Source organism: Callithrix jacchus, chromosome 5 (genome assembly GCF_049354715.1).
Source record: "Callithrix jacchus isolate 240 chromosome 5, calJac240_pri, whole genome shotgun sequence".
Classification (NCBI taxonomy): Eukaryota; Metazoa; Chordata; class Mammalia; order Primates; family Cebidae; genus Callithrix; species Callithrix jacchus.
This window is the reverse complement of record NC_133506.1, coordinates 133,220,259-133,236,264: the sequence shown is the minus strand read 5'-3', so window position 1 is coordinate 133,236,264 and position 16,006 is coordinate 133,220,259. Positions and strand designations below refer to the sequence as shown.

Below are 16,006 nucleotides of genomic sequence, written 5' to 3'. Positions count from 1 at the left end.
AGCCACGGAGCTGGCTGCTCCTCCACTGCATCCTCCCCAGCCACACCCCACACCAGAAAACCACTGCACCCAATGGGTGAGTTTGCAGCGACACCCAGCCCAATAAAGTTACCTGGTGGGGGCCTTGGGGGATGAGGCCTCCTGAAATACACACAGGTAGTAGCCGAGTCGGAGGCTGCGTAGGACCTTGCTTCCTGGGGATGGCCGGGAGGTGCCTCAACCGTCTGTAACCTGAGCCTGCAGTGACCCACTGCTTCCCCATCCCAGCCCTCTCTAATCAGCATCAGATAAGCATTAGTCAGCAGATGCCGGCAGGGAGCCACGCTAAGGCAGGCCTGCAGTTAGACCAGCAGGGGAGACCCAGGAGAGAGACCTCAAGAGTGGAAGCCACAGCCTCGCTTCCTCCTGGGCTGGGCAACAGACCACCATGCCCAGCCCGCCCTAGGGAAGCGGGAGGGGTCAGCTGGGCCGAAGGTACAGCGCTGGGGTCCCCGTGGTGGCTGCTGACCACAGGCCTGTCACTCCTCCTCCAGCTGGGTTCCCACTCCAGTCCAGAAAGCGCCTCCCTCAGCTCCCATCTCATGCCCAGGAGGCAGCCGACACCCCAACCGCTGCCAGAGCAGGTGGCTGGGCCTGCAAGTGTGACCCACCTGGGGAGGGCAGAGGGAAAGACCACCTCCATTCAAACAGCAGCGTTCTCCCACTCCTCGGGTGTTCCCACGGGGTCTCCTGTCTCCCTCTGGCCAAGAGGTAAGGAGAGGCAAGAAAGTTTCAGGAACGTCAGCAGAGAAGAGGCAGGGCAGGCTAGAGGAAGCGGGCTGTAGGGTGCCTAAGGCTTCGGGCTGGGCTTTGGAAGGCCAGGGCAACTGGGAGGCTCAGGCAGGAAGAGCTGCCCCGAAGGGACCCTGGGAGACAGGGGAATGGGGACATGACAGCCTTCCCTCTGGGCTGTGGCTTCCAGGAGCCTCAGCTCAGACCAGATGTACCCCACACACCGGGTCTGGGTCTAGCCAGGAAGTAGGGCCCATGGGCCTCCATGACTGCCTGGCCGGTGATCCCCAAAGGGCCCCCCCACCAGCTGGGGAGCTCCTGATGGGGAAAGTGGCTTTGCAGAGATTCTGGAGGCATCAATGGGCCTGTGAGGAAAGGAGGCCCAGACATCCTCAGGGACTTGAGGGCAAATCAAAGCAGAGCTGGAGGTGGTGCGTGTGGCTTACACCTGTAATCCTAGCACTTTGGGAGGCCGAGGCAGGCGATCACTTGAGGCCAGGAGTTCAAGACCAGCCTGGCCAACACGGTGAAAACCAGTCCCTATGAAAACACAAAAATTAGCCAGGCGTGGTTGTGCATGCCTGCAGTCGCAGCTACTTGGGAGGTCAAGGCAGGAGAATTGCTTGAACCCAAGGAGGCTGAGGTTGCAGTGAGCTGAGATGGCTCCACTGCACTCTAGCCTGGGCAGCAGAGTGAGATTTCATCTTTAAAAAAAGACAAAAAAGAGCAGAGATGGAGGCCGGGAGGCTCTGAGGGCCCAATGAGGAGGCTGTGGGGCTGGGCTGCCTTTCCGGCCCTGCGACGGGCAGGGACTGGCCCAGCCTGAGCTTCAGACCCACAAGAGGCTGAACCTGAGCGGGATCCAAGATGAGGCAGGGCTACCCTGTCCCCACCTGTGTCCAGGCCTCAAGGGTCACCCTCTCCAGGAACTCAGTTTGACGGTCTTTCAGGCTGAGAGGCTGTCGAGGGGCCATGAGGTGCCCCATCGTGTGGGTCAGTGGGTTCTGAGGTGTGTGAGCTCGGGGCACTGCCCCCACCACCAGGGAACAGGAGTGAGGAGCCCCATTCTCCATACCCGCAGGCGGGACGCTGCGGCTGGCCTGTGTGCCCAGGTGTCGCCAGCCCCCGAGGGCCCATGAATACGGCAAATGACCACTTCAGTTTTAACAACCAACACCTGTGCAGCAGGTGCTGTGGGGCCCCAGCCCACAGCAAGGCTGGGTTCCTGGAGCCCCCGCTCCATAGGCGGATTTGCAGCTGAGGAACTCTTAAAATATTTTTTGGTAGCAAACAAAGCGTGGTGGTGGAGGGTGGGCCTATGAAGGCCCTCATGTGAACACGGATATAGATAAGATGGCAAACATTTGTGAATAAAAAGAAGGGCTCCTGCGCACTGCACCTCCACTCACCGGCCCTTGTCTGGCGTCAAGTCCCCAGGAACTCTGCCAGCTTCAGTTAGAAACGTACTTTTGTTTGGCTACCTGGAAAATTCTACACACACTACAATGCATGATGTTTCTGGTCCTCCCTACGAATGATTTGTGCCTTTCTGGGTTTGTGAAGCGGAATTTGCAGACCTCTGCCTGCTCTGTCCCAGAGTTACAAGGATCTTGGATGCAGGAAACGTCTTCTATGTGCAAGGAGCCCCCCCCACCCCGCCCCTGCCGGCCATGCCAGGGTCTGCCAGCCTCTCTCTGTCCACAGGTGTCACCCAAGCCCTTGCACCTGCTGCCTCCTCTTTCTTTCTTTCTTTCCTTTTTTTTTTTTTTTGAGACAGAGTTTTGCTCTTGTTACCCAGGCTGGAGTGCAATGGCGCGATCTCGGCTCACCACAACCTCCGCCTCCTGGGTTCAGGCAATTCTCCTGCCTCAGCCTCCTGAGTAGCTGGGATTACAGGCACGCGCCACTGTGCCCAGCTAATTTTTTGTATTTTTAGTAGAGATGGGGTTTCACCATATTGACCAGGATGGTCTCAATCTCTTGACCTCATGATCCACCCGCCTCGGCCTCCCAAAGTGCTGGGATTATAGGTGCGAGCCACTGCGCCCAGCCTCCTCTTTCTAATTACCTCCCGCAACTCATCAAGAGCTTCCCCACCTCAAGAGCTTGGCCGCTGGAGACGCACAAGGCAAAGGGAGTCTGTGAAACGACACCGAGCATCTATTAAGCACTTGCTGTGTGCCTGGTTTGGTAATAATAAGTAAAATCACAACGCTCTGGGCATGTCAGTGCACCTCCTTATGTTCATCCTCCCAACAACTCAATGAGATGGCTCTATAGGTGGGGAAACTGAGGCACAGGGAGGCAAGACTGGCCCAAAGCCACAGATTAGGAGGAGTAGGGCCGAAATTCAAATCCAAGTACAGTGGTTCCAAATCCCAGCTCTTCACATGAAAAGCATCTTGCAACTCCTCGAGAAGGCTGGGACTGTTATTTTCATTGTACAGACAAGAAAACCAAGACACCAAATGCCCAGGTAGCGCTGGAGCCAGGAGGTGGGCTTAGTGGCTTATGGGAGCATATGGAATGGAGCCCATGGGAGACTCAAGGTTGGGGTCTCCCATCTTATCCTGGTTTAAGTGATGAGGTGACTGGGAGTGTCAGAGACACTCTGGGACCAGCCATCCAGGCGCTCTGCATCCAGTTTCCATATGGAACGTGGAGAGTAGACAACCTGCCACTCAGCAGGACTGCTGTCTGAATCCCGGTGGTTCTTCAAAGTGTGGCTAAGCAAGGCAGGACTGTCCTCGGACCAGTGACCCCCAAGCCACACAAGCACTCAGTTATGCTTCAGGGGGTGCAGGACTCAGGAGGTCTTCCTCCCACCACAACCTGCCCAGCTGGCTCCAGGCACGGATGCAGACGTCTCTCTCCCTGCCTGCTGCTGGCACGTCCCTGGCTCTGCCGCTGCTTCAGGGAGGGGCCAAGAGTTCCCCGGCCTCATTGTTTATCCTTCGGTTCCCTTTGGATCTCTGGGTACACAAGGCACCCTTCCCTCTCCATCACACTGCATTCAGAGGGCCAGGGCCTCGGCACCGATGCCAGTCATCTAGCAGCAAAAACATGGGTCGGAAAGGGCCGAGGTGCTGCTCTGATCTGGCCCCATCCCACGCGGGTTGCCGTTCCTGCCAGCTCCTTCCTGTTCCCGGCCCCACCTCTAAGGTACCACGAGCTCTGCAGGTCCAAAGCCAAACTCACCAGCCCTTGACCCTCTCCAGCTGGGATTAGGGTGAGGCCTTCACCCAGGTGCAAAAGTTAAGGGAGCACCAAAAAAATCCAGTAATCAAATAATATTTTAAAGTAACATTTTAAACAAATCAAATTCCACGCTGAACAAACTCTGAAAGGGCTGTGCACTTGCAGGGCTGGGCCTGTCTTTATTTAAAATTCCGACATCTGTTCATCATGGAGGTTACTTTGCATCATTTCAATATTTAAAAATACTGTATTAAACACTGTCTGTGTTGATTCCCAAGCTCTTTGGTGTCCCCTTACATTTTGCTCCTGACAAGTGCCTGATACGCCTTGCCCCAGCCGGCCCTGCTCTCCAGGCCCCTCCCCAGCCTGTCCGGCCCACGCTCCTTGAGGCCGTCAGAAGCCACTGAGCCACTGCACCTGCCTTATTTTGCTCCTTAGGCCTCTGCAGCGCCACCTCACCTTGCTTTCCTCGTGTGCCTCAGTCGGATGTCAGCTCCAGACAAGAGCCTGGTGGGCTGGGGGCAGGCACCACAGCTGCATGCCCCCTGCCTCAGTGCCAGGCACAGGGCAGCACGAGAGATTTTTTTTTTTTTTTGGAGACAGAGTCTTGCTCTGTCACCCAGGCTGGAGTACATGGCACAATTTTGGCTCACTGCAACACTGCAACCTCCGCCTCCTGGGTTCAAGCTCTGCCTCCTGGAAACAAGCAGATTTTCCTGCCTCAGCCTCCTAAGTAGCTGGGACTACAGGTGTGCACCACCATGCCCGACTAATGTTTTATATTTTTGGTACAGACGGGGTTTTGCTGTATTTGACAGGCTGGTCTCAAACTCCTGACCTCAGGTGATCTGCCTGCCTCAACCTCCCAAAGTGCTGGGATTACAGGCATGAGCCACCTCGCCTGGCCGAGATTTCTTGATTAAATAAACATTCCCGGCACGGAGATCTGCCCAGGAAAGCTGCTCAGGCTCTGCCTCTGCACCTCTGCACCGAAGTAACCCAGGGCCGCTCCAGCCGCCTCCACCTGGCCATCTCCCTGCCCCCACCCAGGCGGGCTTGTCCCATGCTATGGGCCAAGAAAACTATTTAGTGAGTGGTAACCGGCATTTTTTTTCTTTAATTTCAAAAGAATGCACTCACGATAGCTCAATGTCCCTCAGCTAATGAAGGCAATGTGTCTGTCCACGATGGAACTGTCCATTCCACGGTGAAATATTACTCAGGGAAGCATGGGCACCTCCTACAACGTGGATGGACCTTGGAAACGTGACGCCAGGGGAGACGCCAGACACAAAGGCCAAACTTAAAATTCTCTGTACAAGAAATGTCTAGAATCAGCCGGGTGCAGTGGCTCATGCCCATAATCTCAGCACTTTGGGAGGCCAAGACAGGAGGATCGCTTGAGCACAGGAGTTCAAGACCAGCCTGGGCAATGTGGTGAAACCCTCATCTCTACAAAAAAATACAAAAATTAGCCGGGCGTGGTGGCGCAGGCCTGTAATTCCAGCTACTAGGGAGGGTGTGGTGGGAGGAGGGTTTGAGCCTGGGAAAGGGAGGTGCAGTGAGGAGAGATTGAGCCACTGCACTCCAGCCTGGGCCACAGAATGAAACCCTACCTCAAAAAAAGAAAAAAAGAAAAATGTCTAGAATCCACAGAGATAAAAAGGAGATGTGGAGGAGGAGGGTGGGATTGACAGCTAAAGGTTTCTTCTTGAGAAAAGAATTTTCTAAATTTCCCAAATTTTCAATTTCTAAAATTAGTTGTGGTGATAATGGTTGCACTCTCTGAAGAGACCAAAAACCATGGAATTATACACTTGAAATGGGTGGACTGTATAGTAACTTACTTGAATCTCAATAAAGCTGTTTTTTTTTAAAAAAAAATGAAAAAGCCTTCCCTTTCTCAAAAAAAAGAGAGAGAGAGAGGAAAAATAAAATAGAAACTACAAGTGCAGCAGGGGCATGGTAAAGGTAAGAATTCCACCACGGAAGTTCTGTTTCATTTATACACACGTACCCTCCCCGCCACACAGAGCTGTGTCCTGGTTTGTGGTGACAGACTCCTTTCTGGAAACCGCAGTCCAGGCTGATTTTGAAAGCTGCTCTCTGGCAACTCCAAACTGCCCATAATTCCTGAAGCCCTTGGCCTGCTGGGACCTCTCAGCCCACCAGACACAGTCCCCTGTCACCACCTACTCAAGACTCAAGACTGCAGCCTCGGGGAGGGGAGCTCTCTCTTTAGGGTGCAGGGGCCCTGTGGATTCATTGCCTCTCAGAATACACACCACCCTGCACTGCACACGTGTGCTTCACCACAGAGCGTCCCAGGACACCAGCCATAGCCAGTCACATTTACACACTGACTGATCGATCGTGCCCTGCTGATTAATCATGTCAGTTATCCGGCTGCACGCCATCCTCACAGAGCAAGCTAAAGCAACCCTCTCGGAATATGCTGAGGGATTTTAAATAAGCTAAAAGAGGCTTTCCTAGGAAAAAAAAATAATGAATTTTAAGAAGAAAGAAAAACTCCAAAAATCATACACCCATGGAAAAAATTTAAGTTTTTAAAGTACTAGACTCCCACAAAAGTATCCGGCTCAGAAAGTTTCACGAGTGAATTCTTGAAAAGTTTTAACAAAGAGATTACTGTGTCGCTGCTTAAAATGTTCCAGAACACAGAGGGGGTAAAAATGCATCCAAATTGTTTTTGCTAAGTCAGCACAATACAGACACCAAAACTGATAAAAATAGCGCGCGCGCGCGCACACACACACACACACACACACCCCACCCACTCCAGACCAAGCTCGCTGCTGTGTATCCAGGCAATACCATCTACCCCTACCTCGATGCTGAAACTGAAATATATTCCAATGGATTCATGATTTCAACACATAAAAATGAAACCACAGAAGTACTAGAAGAAAATGTGGGTGAAATTCTTTCCTATAATTTCAGAACTCAGGAGACCCCTAAACAGAACGTGAATTCCAAAAGCTAAAAGAGAAAGCAGAGATTTGACAACATCAGGATTAAAACATTCTGTTTGGAAGAACATTCCAGAAATAAAATCAAAAGTAGGCAGCTGGGGACAAGACACTCGTACTTACTGTGATAAAGATGTACACGTAACTCTTTTTTTTGTTTGTTTTTTTAGACAAGGTCTCACTCGGTCACCCAGGCTGGAGTGCAATAGTACAATCACAGCTTACTGCAGCCTCGAACTCCCAGGCGCAAATGATCTTCCCACGTCAGCCTCCCAAGTAGCTGAGACTATAGGCACGCCACCTCACCCAGCTAATTTTTAGAGAGGTAGGGTTTTGCCATGTTACCCAGGCTGGTCTCAAACTCTTAAGCTCAAGTGATATGCCCACCTCAGCCTCCCAAAGTGCTGGGATTACAGGTGGGAGCCACCATACCTGGCCTACAAAGAACACTTCTTAAAAAATGTCAACAAGAAAAGGATTAACCATCCAAATGAAAAGAGAACACAGGGCCCTGGCCTGTAACATATGAACAGATAATCCCTCTTGCTTGACCAAGATGCACAAAATAAAACATCAATTGGAAAGCGTTTGGATCTCAGCCAGGGGTGAAGGGTACAGGACCTCCCTGCTGGACACTGAACAGGGCTGGGCAGACACTGATCAGGCCGGCGAGGGAAGGGGTCCTAAAAATTGGAGTAACTACTTTAGAGGCTAAGGATCAAAAAAAAAATTTTTTTTTTTAAAGGAAGATGGCAGTTTTATTTAAACACAAAACGTGCACATAAGCTGTCTACTCATTTTCTTCACTGCGCAGCCTGGCATTGGGCTTGGTGACTCTGATGGCCAGCTGGGCAGCTCTTTCCACGATGGCTTTGCGGTTCTTGGAGGAAACATTGTGAGCGATCTCAGCACAGTAAGATTTGTTGCACATCAGCAGCACTTCCAGCTCCTTGACTTTGTGGACCAGGAACTTCCGGAAGCCACTGGGCAGCATGTGCTTTGTTTTCTTATTGCTCCCATAACCAATGTTAGGCATTAAGATCTGGCCCTTGAACCTTCTACGAACCCTGTTGTCAATACCTCTGGGTTTCCACCAGTTACGCTTAATTTTGACATATAGGTCTCACTGGTGCCGGATGAACTTCTTGGTTCTCTTTTTGACGATCTTGGGTTTCACAAGGGGTCTAAGGGTGGCCATGATTCCGACCAGGAGATCGCTGCTATCTCCGTAGGCAGCGCCGAGGAAGAGAAGGGACCAAAAAATTTTTTTTGATACAGAATCTTGCTCTGACACTCAGGCTAGAGTGCAGTAGCACGATCTCGCTCACTGCAACCTCCACCTCCCCACCTCAAGTGATTCCCCTGCCTCAGCCTCTGGAGTAGCTGGGATTATAGGCGCAAGCCACCATGCCCAGCTAATTTTTATATTTTTAGTAGAAATGGGATTTCACCATGTTAGCCAGGCTAGTCTTGAACTCCTAACCTCAGGTGATCCACCCACCTCAGCCTCTCATAGTGCTGGAATTAGCTACAGGCTGAGCCACTGCGCCTGGCAGATCAAAATTTAAATGGGCACATCCCTGATACAGTTCACTCCTAAGGGCCCATCCTACAGCCATGCGCACCCAGGTACATGTGTGAGAACATCTGTTGAGGCCTCTCAATCACCAGAGGAAGCTGGAAAAGCCTGGCAGGGCCATGAGACACCTGATGACACAACCATTAAAAGGAACATAATACTTTGGGAGGCTGAGGCGGGCAGATTGTGAGGTCAGGAGTTCGAGACCAACCTGGCCAATATGGTGAAATCCCGTCTCTACTAAAAATACAAAAATTAGCCCAGTGTAGTGGTGGGTACCTGTAATCCCAGCTACTTGGGAGGCTGACACAGGAGAATCGCTTGAAACTGGAAGGCGGAGGTTGCAGTGGGCCGAGATCACGCCACTGCACTCCAGCCTGGGAGTCAGAGCAAGATTCCATCTCGAAACAAAGCAACATGCTACATCTGCAAGCACCAACAGTGTTGCTACACGGAAGAAATAAAAGCTGCTTGCAGAAGTCTGATTTCCTTTGTGTTCTTGAAAAGTCTATATTTACACATTGACTCTTCACACAAGTTGAGTGACTCTGTACAAATAAAATTCAGAAGGAGAATGCCACACCCAGCTGTCAACATGGCCACCCCTTGGGACAGAAAAACTTCCTTTCCAAATTTCATGTGATGTTCATTTTTTTATCTGATAATGACTGGCTGGGCATTGCCTCCTTTTTCTTTTTCTTTTTTTTTTTTGAGATGGAGTCTTGTTCTTTCTGTCACCCAGGCTGGACTGCAGAGGCACGATATCGGCTCACTGCAACCTCTGCCTCCTGGGTTCAAGGGATTCTCCTGCCTCAGCCTCCCAAGTTGCTGGGTCTGCAGACATGCACCACCACTCCTGGCTGTGCATTGCTTTTTAGGATGAAGAAAGGAAAATGTCACAAGGAGAATGGGGCCGAGACACAGAGCGGGGCTTCTAAACACCAGCTTCCCAGCGGAAGAGGCATGGGGCAATGCCACTGGCCTGGAACCCAGGGATGGGTTAGTGGCATGAGGAGCTGCTCAGGGCTTCAGACAAAGCCTGCCTGCTCACGAAATAAGGCTTGTGCTCGGCTTTGTTTATTTGTGCGTTTAACACAAATCCCCCAGGCGCTCCAGCCCTGCTTCATGAGTTATCACTGTTCATTCTAACGACGCTGCTCTGGAGGAACTGTGCCCACGTCTACAATGAGAAAACAGACCACAGAGGACAAGCCACCAGGCAGGGCAGGGGCAGTGCCCAGGCAGTGTGATGGCAAAGCGGGTGCGCCGCTACCATTTCCCCCACACACGGGCGGGCAAGGCATTACAGGCATCTACATCGTAACCTCTACGGGCCATTCTAGAAGGAGGGAGACAGAATCAGTGATTTTCAGGGCCATTTCTGGTTCTAGGTTTCAGCCTGGGGCTGTGGAGTGGAATCTAGCTTGACCCAGGTGTGGTTACTGTGGCCATGTCACTGTGGACAAATCACTTTCCCCCTTACCTGCACTGGATGAGACTAGGAATCTCTAGTCTGGGCTCCTTAAGAGTCCTGGGGCTCCGCAGAGTACACCCAGTAGCAGCAGTGGAATGGCGGGACAGGGCAGGGGGAGCTCCATGCCTCCCCTAACCTAATCAGAGCATCTCCACATTAACCCCTTCCTGGGCTCAGCATTTGGAGAGAATGGAAAGGAAGCTCAGGCCTGGCCATGGGCTACTCTAGCCTGTCAGTTACAACCCAGACCCCAGGCACCCGGACTGTGGGAGAGAGGGTCACTTATCACACCCCCAGAAAATCTCGGAGAGGAAGCAGAGTCCAGCCGAGGAAGCGCTTCCCTGCAGCTCTCAGACATGAGGCCCCAGGTGATGCAGTGGGTCAGGATGGACCACAGGGCATCCTCTCATGCCGTCTGCCGGAATCCAGGGTCTGGTCAGGGGCTGCCCACACTTTGGGGCCCCGGGTGGAGACTGAGTACGCTCCTCCAGGGTTGAATGTGCCCTCTGTCCACACCGCACAGAGCGTGGTTGTCTGGCCAGGGCACGCCCCTCCGGACAGGCTTGCCATTGTACAGACCCTCAATCCCAGCAGCTGTCCTGGGCCTGGGAGGCTGCGGGTGCAGACACAGCTCCTCTCTCTTCTGGCAGCTGCTCTGGCTTCCTGGGACAAGTGCCTAGAGGAGGACTTACGCGGTGCCATGTGTCTGGGGGCCAGGGCTCCATCCTGGGGCCAGACTGGGTGGTCAGGGCCACAGGGCTGCAAGGGGCGGAGCAGAGACACTGCCCCCAGAGCCTGCTCCCCACCCCACCCTTCTCCACAGCTGCGTGCTCTATTTAAGGTATTCCTCAGCTGCTCAGCTCCCGCTGCATTCCCGGACTGGCCCTCCTTTCCTCTCACCACTGCACAGGGCTTGGCAGGCAGCTGGGCAGGCCGGGCAGGGGAGGGGTTCCCTTCCTGGGCCCTGGAGCCAGGCTCTGTTGTCTGGTCCCACCCCGTCCCCCAATGAAGGAGACACACATGGCCTGGCTGCTCCTCCCCCATTGGTCCTCCTGTTCCCCCAGCACATGGGGGACTTCCTGCTTCAGACCTGAGCAGCTCCAGGGACAGCTAGGAGAAGGAGGGTACTTGTTCTTAGAATGAAGGGACCAGGCGCAGTGGCTCACGCCTGTAATCCTAGCACTTTGGGAGGCCGAGGTGGGTGGATCACCTGGGGTTGGGAGTTCAAGACCAGCCTGACCAACATGGAGAAACCCCATCTCTACTAAAAATACAAGATTAGCTGGGTGTGGTGGCACATGCCTGTAATCCCAGTGAGCCGAGATCGCACCACTGTACTCCAGCCTAGGCAACAAGAGCAAAACTTCGTCTCAAAAAAAAAAAAAAAACACCGTTAAAGGGAAAGAGAAAGAGACCCAATCCCAAAATAAAAGGAGACTTGGGTGTCCTCTGGAAGCAGCTCAGGAACATGGGAGGAGGTGGGAGCAGCGGGGCCTTCCGGATGAGACAGACCAACAGAAACGTCCGTGCCTTCTGGACACCTGGCCTTTAACCCTCCAGAAACAGAAGCATGTGACCCCACACAGAAAACTCCTGTGGGCTCAGGGCCTGATGCATGATGCGATCCAAGCTCACTGCTTCATCAGACACCAGTGAGACCCCCGACGCTCACCAAGGCCCTCTGCCTTATACCTGGTATTGGATGAACCTACAGACCCTGCCCGCAGGGAGTCCACAGACTGGGGATAGGCTCAGAGCATCTGTGGGTGTCCTGTAAACAAGGGTTCAGGAGCTGCGCTGTCTGTGGGCCTTTGTGGAACCTGGGGCCCTCCCTAACCCATACAGCGGTCACCCTCTCCCGGACTTCACAGTCCCTGATCTCCACCCAGGAACTTCTGGGGCCCAGTAGGTGTTCCTCCCTTCAGGCTGATACCCAGCCACCGCCCCGAGACTCAGCTCCAGCCCCACTTTCACCAAAGCCTCCTCCTCACTGCTCTGTGTTGGGCGGTTCCAGGGAGCCCTGTGCTTTGTTTAACCCTATAACTCAACACTGTCCTGGCAGCTGCTGCTGTCTGAACTGAGATTCCTCCCTGTTCTGTCCCTGGAACACCAGCCCTGGTGTGGAGGAAGTATGCAAAGAGCCACGCCCACCATCATCGGCTCTAGGGGCCTGACTCCCAGCTCCTCAGTGCTCCACCCACACGACAAAGATTTCCAGACCCTCTCAGTCACAGGCAAACTACTGAGACATGCTGCCATGTCTACGCCAATTTCACACCGTCGCAAGCAGCGTCAGCACCGAGGACTCCCTTCTTGATTCTTGGGGTGGCTGGATACGAGAGAGCTCAGCCCCCAGCCATCTCTACAGATGCCTTTTTGACATTTCAAGAAATTGAAGCTGGGAGGGTTGGAGTGATTGTTCAGAACCAGTTGGCCCATGGGGCAGAGCCAGGACATGCCCAGAACTGAGCTGGGCACCGGGCCTGGCCTCCCTCATGCCTCCAGAGAGCATCCTAAGAAGGCAGAGAACCAGACCCACAGACAAGCATGGAGCACCCGCCTTATAAGGCAGCCCAGGGGAAACTTGGCTGGTGTGGCTGAGTAGTTGGAGGAGGGAAACTCTGGTTGGGGGAGACTGAGCCAGCAGCCCGCCCTTACAGGCTCAGTCCTGGGTGCTGCAGCCCAGCCCTGCCCCGCCTAGAGGCACCCATGTTGGAGGGGAGGACAGCGGAAGAACAGGGACCCAAGAGAGGAGGCAAGTCCATCCCCACCCAGAGCCTGAGAGGACCAGGGATGACCCCAAAGGACGAGGGCCCTTCTGGGGGAGGACAGCAAGGAGGGTGCCATGTGCAGGCATAGGGCCAGAACCTCGGAACCCGAAAACCTGCTGCACCAGGATAGAGCTTGGACCTCAACAGACCCTGGTGCAGAGGAGAGGGCAGGGAGGCCTGTGCCCTCTGCAGCAGCCCTCTTCTTCTCCCTCCCCTTAAACAATCTAGTGCCCACACTCCCTCCTGAAATGCTGACCCTTCCAGAACCCCCACACTGAAGCCAGCACCCACTCACTGGGCCCTCCAGCATGATGGCCTGAGGAGAGGCCAGGTGCCCTGGGGGTAAAGTTGACCAGGAAAATTCCTGCTTGGTCCCTAGGGCTGCCTCATGGTGATCACTACATCTGCCTACAACAGCCACAAGAGGCTGTCCCCGTTTCACCACCAGTGGGTCATTCCTTCAGCATGATTTCATGGCATACCTATTATGTCCAAGTCACTTACTCAGTACCTTATTGGGTTTTTTTTTTTTTTTTTTTTGAGACAGGGTCTCACCCCGTCGCCTAGGCTGGAGTGCAGTGGCATAATCTCAGCTCATCACAGCCTCAGCTTCCCATGCTTAGGTGGTCCTCCCACCTCAGCCTCCTGGATAACTGGGACTACAAGCGCATGCTACCACACCTTGCTAACTTTTTGTATTTTTTTTGTAAAGATGGGGTTTCTCCATGTTGCCCAAGCTGGTTCCAAATTCCTAGGCTCAAGCAAATCTGTCTGCCTCGGCCTCCCAAAGTGCTGCATTTACAGGAATGAGCCACTGCACCTGGGCCCTTATGGGATTCTTTATAAAAACCAAGACAGGCTGGGCGAGATGGCTCATGCCTGTAATCTCAACACTTTGGGAGGCCGAGGCAGGCAGATCACAAGGTCAGGAGTTCAAGACCAGCCTGGCCAATATGGTGAAACCCATCTCTACTAAAAATACAAAAATTACCTGAGCGTGGTGGCGTGTGCCTGTAGTCTCAGCTACTTGGGAGGCTAAAGCCAGAGAATTGCTTGAACCTGGGAGGCAGAGGCAGAGGTTGCAGTGAGATGAGATTATGTTACTGCACTCCAGCCTGTGGGTGACAGAGCGAGACTCCATCTCAAAAAAAAAAAAACCCAGACAACAGCCCCACCCTCAGAATCTAGTGGGGGCATGGAAGGAATTCTGAAGACTATAGAGCAAAACCTTAAGCGTGGGTATTGCTGGCTTACAGGTAAATTTTAGGTTCTTTCTTATTTCTGTACTTCCTGCATTAAAAAAAAAAAAGGTACTTTTTGTGATCTGAAAAACTATTTTTGCATTGAAAAAAAAAGTCTAGCAGAAGAAAAAAAGTTTATACACAAATCATTTATAACCCAAGCCGAATGCATGTATTGGAACGGGGTTTTGAGGGATGCGTAGGAGTTCAACAAGGCAGTGATATAAAGAGAAGCAGGTTAAGGTTAGGAGGTCAGGGCAAAGAGGTTGTGAGGAAAGGTATGGGAGACCAAGGGAAGACCAAAGCAGGAGCAACTGGGACGCAGAGGTGTGAGCTGAGCAGGAGAATGAACCAACAGTGGAGGGGCCTACAGTGAGTGAGCAGTGAAGGGTCAGGGCAGGAAGAGATCTCTGCAGTGCTGTGCTTTGGGAAAGTCAGTCTGGGAGCAATTCAGCTGGGGCCCCAGGAGACCCTGTCCTATACCCACAAACTACAGGGCAGATGCCCTCCCAGAGGCAGAAGCCAATGGGCTGGGCATCTGCTCAGAGGGCACGGAGCTCCCTTCCTCCCCCCTCCTTTTCCCCATTGTGCCCGCTGGATCCCTGGTGCTCAGGGGTCGGGGGGCCTTGGAGATTGGTCAGAGCAGGGCACGTGGAGGCTGAGGGAGCTCCCAACCCAGCCCTGCATGGAGGGGCAGAAGGGGATTGGCCTGCTGGGCCTGCAGGAAAGATAGGCAGGAAGTTGAGTTGAAGACAGCTGGATCTATATCCAGAACAGTCATGACAGAGAGAGGGAGGATGGAGAAGCAAGCAGGCAGTGCCTCGGAGGAGGAGGAGCTAGTGATGCTCCCTGAGGCCTGGACCCCCCAAGCAGCCACTCGCATCGGATTTCAGGATCACCCCTCCATCAGGAAGGCCCTGCCCTCGTCTCTCCCTGTCTTTCCTCCACCCGGACCTGCTTAGGCCCTCAGGACCCTCAGCCCAGCTCATGGACCTCTCCACGAGAGCTGGACTCCCACCTGCACAGGTCTCTGTCTGGGAGTCTGAGATGCTGACGGTTTTCTCCCACGCCCAGGCTCCAACATGTACACCCTGTTCCACGGAGAAAGCCACCGTCCCCGAAGAGCTCCAGGCCCCAGGTAGCTCTGAGCACTGCTGCCTCCACGTGGCCTGCCTCTCCCTCCCCTCCCGGCCTGATGAAATTGCACTTCCACTGCTGGGGATGCTCCCTGGGCACTCATTGTGTCCCACACATCCTGCTCACAGCTCGGTGAGCTCCAGAAAGCACCGTCTGCAGGACATGTCCCTGGGCTTGGTTCCCGGCACAGTCTCTGGCACAATTTAGGGGCTGAGCTGGGTCTGCCCCTGGAGGAGGATGGCCTTGTACATCCCCATGGACATCCCCCCACCTGTCCCCCAGAGCCAGAACCATGTCCCTGTGCATCCAGCACCAGCCGTCACCAAGATTTAGATGGCCCAGTGACAACTGCCTCCCCAGCCACATCCTGTTTGACTCAGCTGAGTGTGAACACATCAACCCAGGACGGGGGTGTATCCGGCACGTCAAACAAAGGTCCCACACCAACAGAAGGCTGGGGAGGAAGCAGGCTCCTGCCATTCTGCAAACTGCCCATGCCTTTGTCCTGACACCACACCATCGGCAGGCTGTCACCAAGACTGGGTGGGTGGGGCGGGGTGGCTCCGCAGGGTCAAGCTTAGAGAGGGAACATGGACTCACACACTGAGGGCTGGAAACGACCATCCAAGGCCCGCTAGCCTCTGGCTAGTCAAGTGTGTTCTGATGCCCCCTCTGTAGGAAATGCAGAGTCCCAGGCCTCAGACCTGCCAAGACAAATGTGAGCTCCACACCATGAAAGCATGCGGAGCACCGGTCTCCCACCATCCACACCCTCTCCAGGCCCCACGTGCTCCCAGCTCCCAAGCCCACTGACCACTAGAGAATTCTCATTCAACAAGAAAAAC

The 16,006-nt window shown here is 53.6% G+C and overlaps 1 protein-coding gene and 1 pseudogene across 6 annotated transcripts in view; both read right to left on the bottom strand.

Moving 5' to 3' along the window:
* The window catches only part of SEPTIN9 (septin 9), a 213,951-nt gene that overhangs the window by 83,307 nt on the left and 114,638 nt on the right, over positions 1 to 16,006 (bottom strand). Inside the window, exon 1 of one of the 6 annotated variants that reach the window (XM_035301888.3) lies at positions 113 to 244. The exons of the other annotated variants lie outside the window; for them this stretch is intronic. The gene's annotated coding sequence lies outside the window, so the exon portion shown is untranslated. Of the gene's footprint in view, positions 1 to 112; positions 245 to 16,006 lie in introns of those variants that run through there. 6 annotated transcript variants of the gene reach the window in all.
* LOC144582719 (large ribosomal subunit protein eL32 pseudogene) lies at positions 7,619 to 8,304 on the bottom strand (annotated as a pseudogene).